Raw genomic sequence first — 13,309 nt, 5'->3', positions numbered from 1 at the left:
CTGACCGTTATCGCCAACCAGCTGGCTAATTCCCCTTTCGCTGGCCATAATGTGACCTTGGCAGACCCATTTGACCAGGAATATTGTCTTCATTGGGAGGCAATACAGTCTCGACCAATTCTGGACACGCTCCTGCTGCAACAGTCAGTCTCTGATCAGTGGGTGACAAGGTTTGAAGACGCAGAGAGAGTAATTAGGAATTTGCAAAATTAGTGGAAGGAGATGACTGAGAATTTTCACAGTGGGTTCAAAATTAACTTAAGACTGTGAATCTGAGACGAGTTAAATTCCGCATTTCCTTGTGGAATACTACTCTTGTCCACCCTGTAGATGGCAACGCTATTTGATTGTCTTTGCAGAGGAGTGGTTGGTTGGTTGGTTTGTTGTTTAACGCTGCACTCAGCAATATTCCAGCTATATGACGGCGGTCTGTAAATAATCGAGTCTGGACCAGACATTCCAGTGATTAATATCATGAGCATCGATCCACGCAATTGGGATCGATGACATACATCAACCAAGTCAGCGAGCCTGACCACCCGATCCCGTAAGTCGCCTCTTACGACAAGCATAGTCGCCTTTACGGCAAGCATGGATTGCTGAAGACCTATTCTACCCCGGAATCTTCACGGGTCCCTCTCCTTGTGGAGTACTACTCTTGTCCACCCTGTAGATGGCAACGCTATTTGCTTGTCCTTGCAGAGGAGTGAAAAGAAACAGTTGATTTGTAACCCTGCACAAGGTCGATCTGTTTTTGAGTGGTCACAGGGGTGGTGGGGTAGCCTAGTGGTTAAAGCGTTCGCTCATCAAGCCGAAGATCTGGTTGATTCCCCACATGGGTATAATGTGTAAACCCCATTTCTGGTGTCCCCCACAGTGATATTGCTGGAATTTTTCTGAAAGCGGCATAAAACCATTCCACTCACTCACTCACTTACTCTCCCGAGTGTGCAGTGGTTAAAGTGCTCGTCGGGCTGAATCCCATTTCGTTCTGATTTATGGTTTGCAGCACCAAACCCATGTTCTTGGGTTTCAAGAAAGTGGTCAACATCTAAGACTTGCACCTCTTTAGGCTTTCCTCCCACATCCAACTGATGCCGTGATATAACTGGAATACTGTTCAAACAGCAATAAACCCAATTCACTCACTCACTCTTCTTGAAACCTTAAAACCTGAATAACAAGTTTATTTTCCTGATTAGCAGTGTTTCCTTGTTTCCTTATGTAAAATCTTTTTTTTTAAACCGGTTGACATCGCCAGTGGAAGCTGAAAGTAAAACACCTGGAAAAACCCGTGAGATCTTCGACTTTGTGTATAAGATGACCCCCCTTCTTAACCCCCTATTCTAGGTACGAAAAACTCGCCTTATACACAGCGATATACGGTATTGTACTCCGGATCTAGGTCCTCAGCTTGCCGACTATGCTTGTTGTAAGAGGCAACTAACAGGATTGTGTGGTCAGGCTCGCTAGCTTGGTTGATGCATGTCATTGTATCCCAATTGTGTGATGTCAATCACTGGATAGTCTGGTCCAGACTCAATTATTTAATGAGAGCCGTTATATAGCTGGAATATTGCTGAGTGTGGCGTTAAACAACAAAAAAAGAAAAAGAAAAAAACGATGTAACTGAAACATCTGCATAGATTCTCATCAGCTCGAACACAAGGAAACAATGCTTGTGAAAATGAATTGTGTCTTTGCTTTGTGTGAAAAAATAATTGAAAAATTCTGTAATTATTTTCACTCAATCCTTGGTTTCTCGCTTTCAGATTTTATTTCATATCTGTCGATTCACGTGTCTTCAAATTAAGTCAACAAATCCGGCATAAAATGCCCATGACCTCCAACCCCACTAATCCCCATGCTAATACTTACGCGGCCACCGATTCCACTGTTGTTGCCTTACGATCAATTAGCTCGAGACAATGGATCCTCTTTTATTATCCCCATCCGAGTGGACATAACTGCTGGCCGTTTGACCATAACATGGCCGCAGGCAGTAAAGTTGGGAATCGTAAATCCCCTTAGATTGGGAATGTCAGAACTGTCTGTGATAGTGACAACTGGGGAGAGTGATAGGACACTCTGAAGGGAGCCATTGAGCATCTCCTCAACGTGAAGGTGTCTTTGTGTGGCTGTGTTGTTGGAAATGTCAAGAAGCCTTTTCCTCTGTTAGCGGCAGGTAGGAATTTGTGTGTCTTTAGTCTCCGATAGTGATTACAGTGCACTCATTTGTATTGTCGTATTCCCCAAATTAGGCTTTCCTTGACCCACTTCTACACCAGTCTGTAGGTCATTTGTTCAAGTACCCGTACTAAGCACTAAAATTTCGATGACAGTCAGTATTTTCTTGTGGATATTAAAAATGTTTCATAGAAAACAGTGTATAAAGATCACTTTGCCTATTAACTATTCTGAACAAAAAAGAATGTGGGATCATAAATATTTTGGGGAATATTTTTATAAAATTGTGTGCTAAGTCTTCACAAAACAACAAGACCAGTGGAGATCTGGGTTAGAATAGGTCTTCGATCAGCAACCCGTGCTTGCCGTAAGAGGCGACTGTTTGTCGTAAGAGGCGACTAACGTTATCGGGTGGTCAGGCTTGCTGACTTGGTTGATGCATGTCATCATATTCCAATTGCAAAGATCAATGCTCAGGATTTAAATCACTGGATTGTCTGGTCCAGACTTGATTATTTACAGAACGCTGTCATATAGCTGGAATATTGCAGAGCACGGTGTTAAACAGCAAACAAGCTCTGCACAAAAATGTCCACAAAAATATTCATGATCCCTAATGTTTTTTGTCAGTAGTTTGAAACGTTGGAGGTTCATCTAAGTTTCAAACTGTGATCTCCACCACTCGATCTCGGACAACAGCGGCGAGTCCTCAGAGTTTGTAGCTAGTCCTGCTTGAACAAGATCAAAATCAAGTGTTACTTTGATGCGAAATTAAAGCACTGACAACTCGTTAAGAATGTTTCTTATTTGTACCTATCCTGAGCACAATTTAGTAGTTTCGGGCTAGTGGACTAGCGTGAATTTCAAAGGCAGTAATTATGATGATGATGATGATGATGATGATGATGGTGGTGGTGGACTAGCGTGAATTTCAAAGGCAGTAATGATTATGATGATGATGGTCTAGCGTGAATTTCAAAGGCAGTAATGATGATGATGATGATGATGGTCTAGCGTGAATTTCAAAGGCAGTAATGATTATGATGATGATGGTCTAGCATGAATTTCAAAGGCAGTAATGATTATGATGATGATGGTCTAGCATGAATTTCAAAGGCAGTAATGATTATGATGATGATGATGGTCTAGCGTGAATTTCAAAGGCAGTAATGATGATGATGATGATGATGATGGTCTAGCGTGAATTTCAAAGGCAGTAATGATTATGATGATGATGGTCTAGCGTGAATTTCAAAGGCAGTAATGATTATGATGATGATGGTCTAGCATGAATTTCAAAGGCAGTAATGATTATGATGATGATGGTCTAGCGTGAATTTCAAAGGCAGTAATGATTATGATGATGATGGTCTAGCATGAATTTCAAAGGCAGTAATGATTATGATGATGATGGTCTAGCGTGAATTTCAAAGGCAGTAATGATTATGATGATGATGGTCTAGCATGAATTTCAAAGGCAGTAATGATGATGATGATGATGATGGTCTAGCGTGAATTTCAAAGGCAGTAATGATGATGATGATGATGATGGTCTAGCGTGAATTTCAAAGGCAGTAATGATTATGATGATGATGGTCTAGCATGAATTTCAAAGGCAGTAATGATTATGATGGTGATGGTGATGATGTTCAGGATTGATACTGTTGAAAGGATGGTGTTGATGGTTAGTCATTGCATAACAGGTATGCTTATTAATGATAATGATGCTGACAATGGGTAAACATGCTGATAAAGTTTAACAGCTCAGATCTCAGTTTGCAAAACTGTGATGATATCTTATGTACTACAAATGTGGAAAAGAAATTAGTAGTAGAAGCCTGTGTGTGTTTCTGCTGATAGCCAGCGGGTCGGTCTGTGGCCGTGTATTGATGGATCGTTATGACTGACTGGAGTACCAGAAGATGACCCTAATAATTGATTGTGAGGCTGTCAGGCCTTCATTATGAGCCCACCCCCAGGGCTGGCTGATCACCCCCCAGACGGCTACAGTGAGGACATGTGCTCACGCATTATCACGTTTCACGTGAGCCTGTTTCTTCAGAATGCTCTTCCATTCTTTCAGTGAACTTGAACTGCTTTATAAAGCAAACATTTTCATTGAAATTGTTCAGTTAAACAAGAGAATTATGTTCCATGATTCAAGGCCCATTCCAGGTCTTGATGATGTAATCAGTGACCTGGGTCCACTTGCACAAAATGATTTTAGCCCAACAACGATCATAACATGCATACTTCAATATTGACTAACGATAGTCATAGCGCTAAGGCGATCTTATCACCCATATTTTAACATAGGCTTATGATAGTTGTAGCACTATGGCGATATTAACACCCATACTTTAACCCATGAAGATCCGGGATAGAATAGATTTTCAGCAACCCATGCTTGCCGTAAAAGGCAACGATGCTTGTCGTAAGAGGCAACAAACGGGATCGGGTGGTCAGGATCGCTGACATGGTTGATGCATGTCATCGATCCCACTTGTGTGGATTGATGTTCATGATATCCATCACTGGATTGTCTGGCCCAAACTCAATTATTTACAGACCGCCATCATACAGCTGCATATTGCTGAGTGTGGCGTTAAACAACAAGCAAACAAACAAGCTAAACATGGACTTATGATAGTCGTAGCACACGTTAATAAAAACTTACGATAGTTATTGTGCTTTGTGCAAGTTGGTCCAGTGTCAAACTTGGACAAAATCTCATGTAGTTCAGGCATACATCTGCTGGACTGATTCATTGTAAAAATTGATTTAACATTCGAACAAAATGAATAGCTTAAATCTAATTTTGTAGCATTACCCCTTTAAGTTTATGATATCTTTACAGGAATGGGATATGAGCCCAAATTGTTTTTAGCAATGAAGTGCATAAACTGTGGTCGGAAATAGTTTTAGTAGTGTGTGAAGATGATGATAAGGAGAGTTTACTGTGGGATGAAGTCTGTTTTATGTGCCTCAGTTGGAAATCGTTTTACAAAATCATTAAAACTAACAGTGCAAAGCTTTGATTGTTTGATTTTCTTGTTTTGATTTGATTGTCGAAAGTAAATCAGATTTGTTCAACGTCCTTCTCGTGAGTTAATTATTGGAGAAACATTAGTCAGAATTACTGAGACAAATAAATCATAAACAGTCATAGCTAAGTATCAATTTTCATATTGATGTAATTCTGTTTTATGGGTTAAGTAAATACACAATAGTTAAATTACTATTGACCGACTAAATAGCAAACATTGTGAAAAGGTACGATCGCAAGTATGTCGATAGTTTACCGTTATCGGCAGCACCAGGCAGTTGTGTAATAGCAATAAATCAGAAACCATTTTGATGTTTTGGTATTTGAAGTCAAATAATTGATTTCACATCTGTGCAATCCATCAAGACATCGGTGGAACGGCTCTGACCAAACTGATGATCATAAAATTTGATTGTGAGACGACACGACAATGACCGGAGGGGCTTTCCTTCGGACAGCCATTGGTGTGAATCTGGTTATTGGAACACTTGAGCAAACCTGTTCTCCTTGTCTGGGTTGTCAACTATGCAGGCCCTCAGGGCATCTGTCAGGGCAGGCTGAGGACCTGGCAGAGGCAAGTGTGGCTGAGTCAGTGACACAACTCACATCAAGGGATATATCTTACTGGACAGACACTGTTATGAAGGCACAGGTAAGGGGGTATATGGTGTGTGGTGTATTCATGGATGTGCTTATAGGTGTACTGGACGAAGAATGGTCGTGGAATACTGGTGTTATGTGAATCTTGTCTCTCTGATTTGTTTGATTTGAACATTTTGATGGAGAGGTTCAGTTTCAAAGTCATGCATGTAAGTCAAGGGTTTCACATCCCCTCATATTTCATTCACAAAACGTTCATGCAAAGAATATCTACATCTCCTCTCTAGACCTTAATAATATTTGTGTTCCACTGTGTATATCGATGTTTATAACTTTTCATTGCAACTAGGCCCTCTCTATATTATATATATACTCTATTTTTGTACCAGGTCCCAAGTGGGCGGTTTTGTACAATAATTTCTGTTCTGTTCTATTCCACTAGTCATGTTCATGCTCTGTTATCTGCCCCCCCTTTGCTCATGTTAAAAGTTTAAAATTTAGGGGCTCTTGTTTAATTTAATTCTGTACGAACAAACCTCAAGGTCCCAAAGAGCCCTATATTTCGAAACACTGGTTTGATAGTAGCTGTTCAATTGACAAGAATTGAGTCACAAAAGAACGTGGTTTTAGGTGCAGTATGTGTGAATGTCTTATGTGGGAGCGATCAAAAGAAGAGGTTTGGTCTATAAAGATGTCTTTCCTGAACTTATTAAGTCAGATTGATGTTCTACAGTAACTAGGTCACACTAAAAAGCTGTGCGGGTGTTAGGGTGGGGGGGGGGCAGCGGATGTATTAGTGATGATTCAGGCACTGAGGATACTTGTAGCAACACACGAGAGAGGAGACATTTTGGCCGGAACAATGATGAATTTGAATTAATTTGGGATGTTGAGAAGGTTATGCCCATTCTGTTACATTGTTGTTGTTGAAGATGTATACCATTTTATGTTTATTTGCCCTATATATAAGAAAATCTGAGAGGCAAGTACTTTCTGCAGTGGTCTTGATCTCATTGTTCATCTCTCTTCATTACTCTCCTGCAAGGATACTCTAATCCAACATCAACTTGCTTTGAACATACATCATGCGTTTTTGTTACGAAGTGATACCTTGACTTTCTATCTTATAGATATGTTATGTAACTCCGTTGTATATGGGCCTGTTGCCTTTCATACAATAAAGAATTGGGTGACCTAGATATAGAATCTGAAGAGTTGTCTAAGTACTTAACTACATTGGTTGAGGGTTTTGCTGGACACAAAATATTGCAACCTATATGCACAAAAACAAAGAATGGCCACAAATAATATCTTCTGCAAGTGCTATTCGACACGAAATGAATGATTAAACCAAATCAAACTGTATCATGACCGTGAGTTATATCTGATATTTTTGTTCTGATACAATCCATGTTCGGACACTCCAAGTCAGATTTTCTAAGTTTTGATGTAAACAAGGAAATCACTTTCCATAACAAGCCTAAGGCATCATGCATTTGTATGTAGTTACTGTTGATACAGGGGTCACACTGGCACTCCAGTTTAATGTAGGGGCCCTAAGATAAATATTTACAAACCAGAGTCAGAAGGGGTAACAAGGAGGTGACCATGGAACTTAGGCTTTATTGTTAAAAACTGAAGGGGGGCATGGGTGGCCCAGTCGTCTAAGGCGCCGCGATTCGCTGTGCAGAGTTGCATCCCTTGGGCACGCCAGAAACCTTTGATTGTGGGTTCGAATCCCGGTTCGCCCTGATTATGTTTCTAGGTTTGTCAGCACCATACCCGTGCTCGTGGGTTTCACCGAAGTGGCAAACATCTGAGACCTACATCACTTCGGGCTTTCCTCTCCCATTAAGCTGACACACCGTGATGTTACTCGAATACTGTTAAAAGCGGCGTTAAATCTAACTCACTCACTCACTAAAAACTGAAGATGTACGGGGTCCCTCATTGTAACCCATGCTTGCCGTAAGAATCGACTGTTTGTCGTCAAGAGGCGACTGACGGGATTGGGTGGTCTGAGTCTCGCTGACATTGTTGATGCATGTCATTTGTACCCTAATTGCGTGGATCGATGCTTTTGATGTCAATCAATGGATTGTCTGGTCCAGACTCGATTATTCACAGACCGCCGGCATGTAGCTGGAATATTGCTGAGTGCGGCGTTATACAACAAACAAACAACTTGGTAAGAAGTTGAAGCAGATGGTGATATGTGTATAATACATCCCTGGTTGACATGTTTATGGTGAAGGGTTGCATAAGGAACTCCCGCCCATGACACTGCTGCTGCTACTCTGATGATTTATGCAGGTTGCCTGAAGGTCGATGCCTGAAGGTTGTTGATGTTCTGTCAGGGGAACAAATAGATGAAGAGGCAGGTAGATTTCAAGATCGAGGTTTTGGTGTGGGTTTATGAATGTTTTTCAAACTGGTTTTCAAATAGAAAGGGGGCACTGGTGGCCCAGTCGTCTAAGGCGCCGCGATTCGCTGTGCAGAGTTGGGTCCCCTGGGCACGCCAGAAACCTATGATTGTGGGTTCGAATCCCGGTTCGCCCCGATTATGTTTTGTTGGTTTGTCAGCACCATACCCGTGCTCGTGGGTTTCACCAAAGTGGGAAACGTCTGAGACCTGCATCAATTTGGGCTTTGCTCCCACATTAAGCTGACACGCCGTTATATAACTGGAATACTGTTAAAAGAGGTGTTAAACCTAACTCACTCACTCACTCACTCACTCACTCACTCACTCACTCACTCACTCACTCACTCACTCTGCCATTATGGGGGGGTAACTGTATTAGTTCTGATCTATTTATAGCATATTCTGATCTCACAAACTGACGATTCAAGTATCGTGTGTACCGAAGTACCGATAACATCGTAGGTATTGGTTATTGGTTTCATCCCAACCATATCACTAAAATACTGATAAACCAAACTAACTCACTCACTTTAGTCCAGAACTATGGACAGGGTTTTACGCGACAAACAAATATGCTTCCAATACAAACAAATGTTGAGACGCAGAAAAAGGATATACTACGTCCGTAGGGATGCACAATAGTATTAATTGTACCAACAACTCCCTTCTATAAATTAAATGCAGATATTCTCCACCAGGCTTTAACCTTGACTTACAGAAGTGAGGATCAAGGGGACCCCCAATAATTAATTATGAGGGTCCTGTAAGGTCATGTATTGTTTGTTTGGATAATAACTTTGATCCTGGAATGAATCAGTCGTCATGTGGACAGGGGTCATGATTGATGGATGACATGGCAGACACCCATCACTGCCATTGATGTGGTGTCGGTACATCCGGTCTCAACATTTGTGCGTATTGGATGCATATTTGTTTGTCGATTAAAACTCTGTCCTTGGTGCTGGACTAGAGTGAGTGAGTGAGTTTGGTTTTACTGCAATACTGTCATCTAGATATGGGAGGAAAGTAATGCAGACCTTTGTTTACCACTTGGGTGAAACCTCACAGCATCGTTAGGGCTGATGGACCAAGAAACATCATCAGGTGAATATGGGATTCAAACCCACGATCATAAACTTTTGGCTCACAAGGGACAGACCGCCTCCGTGGTCTATTGTTAGAGCGTCCGCCCGGAGAGCAAAAGGTCCGGGGTTTGATCCCCGGCCGCGTCATACCAAAAGACGTTAAAAGATGGCATTAAGGGGTTAAAACAAGGACTGGTCGGCTCGGAGTCAGTATACTGTGTCTGAGTGGGGTATTCATGTTAAACTGTGGCATGGTATCTCAGTGAGCTAGCACTATAAATCGGCATCAGTCCGGACTAGTACAAGCAGCCGAACACAAACACCTGCATGCACATCGCTATATAAGTGCAATAATCTTGGACGCGACGTTAAACCAATTTTCACCTCACCTTCACACAAGGGACACAACCCTCCACAGTGAATTGCATGACTGGCCGGATGGGGTCGGCAGGACTGAACAAGCACCTGCCGATGAGCATGGCATGGCCCATGAGTGACACACAGCTGAGGATATGGACACTCTTCCTTACTGTTTATTATGAACTGAGAAGATAAGAATAGCTTATTAATAATGATCTGTTGGTAATACCGGAGAGGTGTTACACAACACACCTGATAGTCAGAGACCCTGTGGTGAATTATGACAAGCCTTTGTCTGAGAGCTTGATCCAGATCCGTTCATCATTGTTGTTGTTGGGATTCTGATTCACCAACATGTTACTTGTAAACAAGGTTTACCATTCAAAGTTGGTGTTTTACAAATTTGAATATTGGACAACTAAAAATCAAGAAAAAGATAACATGTGACTCCAGTAAATTTTATGATATTTCGTGCCCAGTGTAGTTGGTTGGTTGTCATGGTTATCTGTGTTGGAAATTAATCATGACCGTCATGGGGCCACTGTTTCAGATTTTGAGAATCCTTTGATCAAACAGCATCAAATATCAAGGGTCCCAGGATGTGCGTATTTCCTGCACTGGTTTGTTGCGAGGGGGCACAGGTGGGCCAGTCGTCTGAGGCGCCACGATTCGCTGTGCAGAGTTGTGTCCATTGGGCATGCCAGAAACCTATGATTGTGGGTTCGAATCCCGGTTCGCCTCGATTATGTTTCTAGGTTTGTCAGCACCATACCCGTGCTCGTGGGTTTCACTGAAGTGGTAAACGTCTGAGACCTGCATCACTTCGGGCTTTCCTTCCACATTAAGCTGACATGCCGTGATATTACTGGAATACTGTTAAAAGAGGTGTTAAACCCAACTCACTCTCTCACTGGTTTGTTGTGCTGAAGTATGCCATGTTAAATATTGCAGTATGATATTTCTCCTGCATAGATGGAAATTTGTGTAACAAGATAGCATCAATTAGCATGATTAGAGAATAATGTGCAAGTACAACAAACGGATTATCTGTTCTTTGTTTTGTAAGTTCAAAACCTTGACGAGGAACTTTCAGTGTTAATTCTCGGGGGGCAGATAATCTGTCATTAAATGTTCCATGTGTGAAACGATACAGGATTAAAATGTGAATCGATACAGGATTAAAATGTGAATCGATACAGGTAAATGTAGACGGCGTATCATATCGTCTGAGAAGTCAGTAATGCACCAATGTATATTGGCGAATCGTGACATCCCTAGTTCGTATGATGTCACGTTGCTTTGTATAATTGGCCTCTTTGCAAACAATGAATACAGGGGGACACTAGTTATTATGCTTAGTGAGAATAACTGAAGTTAATTTCACCTCTATCCGTCCCTTGTGGGTAAAATTAGACTTAAGTGATGATGTTGTTATTGAAATTGAATGAGAGATTGAATATGGTTTCACGCCGCTTTTAGCAATATTCCAGCAATATCACGGCGGGGGACACCAGAAATGGGCTTCACACGATGTACCCATGTCGGGAATCGAACCCGGGTCTTCGGCATGACAAGCGAACGCTTTAACCACTAGGCTACCCGACCGCCCCCTTATTGAAATCGAAGGCAAAAAGGCCTGTCTTTGCTGAGTAGCTTAGTCTGTGTTGGGACGTATGGCTTCCATCAACCAATGACATGGCATTGCTGCATTTCAAACCTAGTTTTGAAAAAGACCAAGAAATGAAGATACCAGCCAATGATTAAGCTGAACTCATGGCACTATCTGACAATCAGAAGAGGCTAATGTGTATCCCAAAACTATCCCCAATCTTTACGTCATGAGGAAAATGTGTGAGAAGGCTTGAATGAGTCTATAACGATCCATGACATTCTATAGGACTTGAACTGATCATAATGGTGTGAGAATGGAATGGATTCTAACTTGTAATGGTTAGTTCTGTAACTTGTAATGGTTAGTTCTGTAACTTGTAATGGTTAGTTCTGTAACTTGTAATGGTTAGTTCTGTAACTTGTAATGGTTAGTTCTGTAACTTGTAATGGTTAGTTCTGTAACTTGTAATGGGTTAGTTCTGTAACTTGTAATGGTTAGTTCTGTAACTTGTAATGGTTAGTTCTGTAACTTGTAATGGTTAGTTCTGTAACTTGTAATGGTTAGTTCTGTAACTTGTAATGGGTTAGTTCTGTAACTTGTAATGGTTAGTTCTGTAACTTGTAATGGTTAGTTCTGTAACTTGTAATGGTTAGTTTTGTAACTTGTAATGGTTAGTTCTGTAACTTGTAATGGGTTAGTTCTGTAACTTGTAATGGTTAGTTCTGTAACTTGTAATGGTTAGTTCTGTAACTTGTAATGGTTAGTTCTGTAATGGTTAGTTCTGTAACTTGTAATGGTTAGTTCTGTAATGGTTAGTTCTGTAACTTGTAATGGTTAGTTCTGTAACTTGTAATGGTTAGTTCTGTAACTTGTAATGGGTTAGTTCTGTAACTTGTAATGGTTAGTTCTGTAACTTGTAATGGTTAGTTCTGTAACTTGTAATGGTTAGTTCTGTAACTTGTAATGGTTAGTTCTGTTTACTGTCTTTGTTGTTGACTTACGTTTTGTCTCTTAAGTGAAACTATGTAACGTTAAGTTAGTTTAATAGTCGTTTAATATTTATATATACTTTTTTAAGAAGTCATGGCATGACAGATTAACTGCAGTTAATACGAAAGAATCAGGTGATCTTTAAACTTTTTTAGAGTGGTGTACAAAAGAAAGAATCCTTGAGGATCTCTTCATTTGAGGTTAAAATCTAGCCAAATTGTTTAGTTGTGTGGGAACTTTTGAAGGTATTTTTTGTTTTAGGGTCTGTTTGAGAGACTTGACTCTCTGTGTAACAGACCCTAGAGTATCATATTTTTTCAACTAATCATCTGTTTAAGGCATGCATCACTTCAGGCTTTCCTCTCACATCAAACTTACATGCCATGATATAACTGGAATACTGTTCAAAGTGGCATAAAACCTAACTCTCGCTCACTCCCCTGTAGAATTATTTGGGGCGGTCGGGTAGCCTAGTGGTTAAAGCGTTCGCTCGTCACGTCGAAGACCCGGGTTCGATTCCTGACATGGGTACAATGTGTGAAGCCCATTTCTGGTGTCCCCCGCCATGATATTGCTGGAATATTGCTAAAAGCGGCGTAAAACCATACTCAGTCAGTCAGTGTAGAATCATTTCATTTCATGTCATACACAACTTCATAGAGGGACTGTATGTCAGTCCAGAGCGATCATGGATGTCCATTGTAGATAATTCCCATCCATGGTGAGGCACACATGCTTCTTGGTGCAGGGTTATCAACTTTGTGAATTTTTATGGTTTAGTCTTTAAGTTTCAATTTCACTCTGCTCAGGTCTGATTTCACCTAGAAGCCATTAGTTGAGCTGTAGGGAAAGAAAGTAATGGATAAAGCAGTTATCATTGTTTGTGTTGATGAGTGTAAACCTGAACTAGGGCCACGATGTAGTTCACCTTGTTGTGTCAAGATGTTTCAAATGTGAATCAGTAGCTTAAAAACTAAAAGTAAGGCTGTATGAATCATGATGAT

At 40.9% G+C, this 13,309-nt stretch overlaps 1 protein-coding gene across 14 annotated transcripts in view; it reads left to right on the top strand.

Moving 5' to 3' along the window:
• The window catches only part of LOC124143967 (liprin-beta-1-like), a 176,472-nt gene that overhangs the window by 113,030 nt on the left and 50,133 nt on the right, over positions 1-13,309 (top strand). The window lies entirely within an intron of this gene.

Source organism: Haliotis rufescens, unplaced genomic scaffold (genome assembly GCF_023055435.1).
Source record: "Haliotis rufescens isolate VD_foot unplaced genomic scaffold, xgHalRufe1.0.p SCAF_6, whole genome shotgun sequence".
NCBI classification, from domain to species: Eukaryota; Metazoa; Mollusca; class Gastropoda; order Lepetellida; family Haliotidae; genus Haliotis; species Haliotis rufescens.
This window is presented reverse-complemented; position numbering and strand designations above follow the sequence as displayed.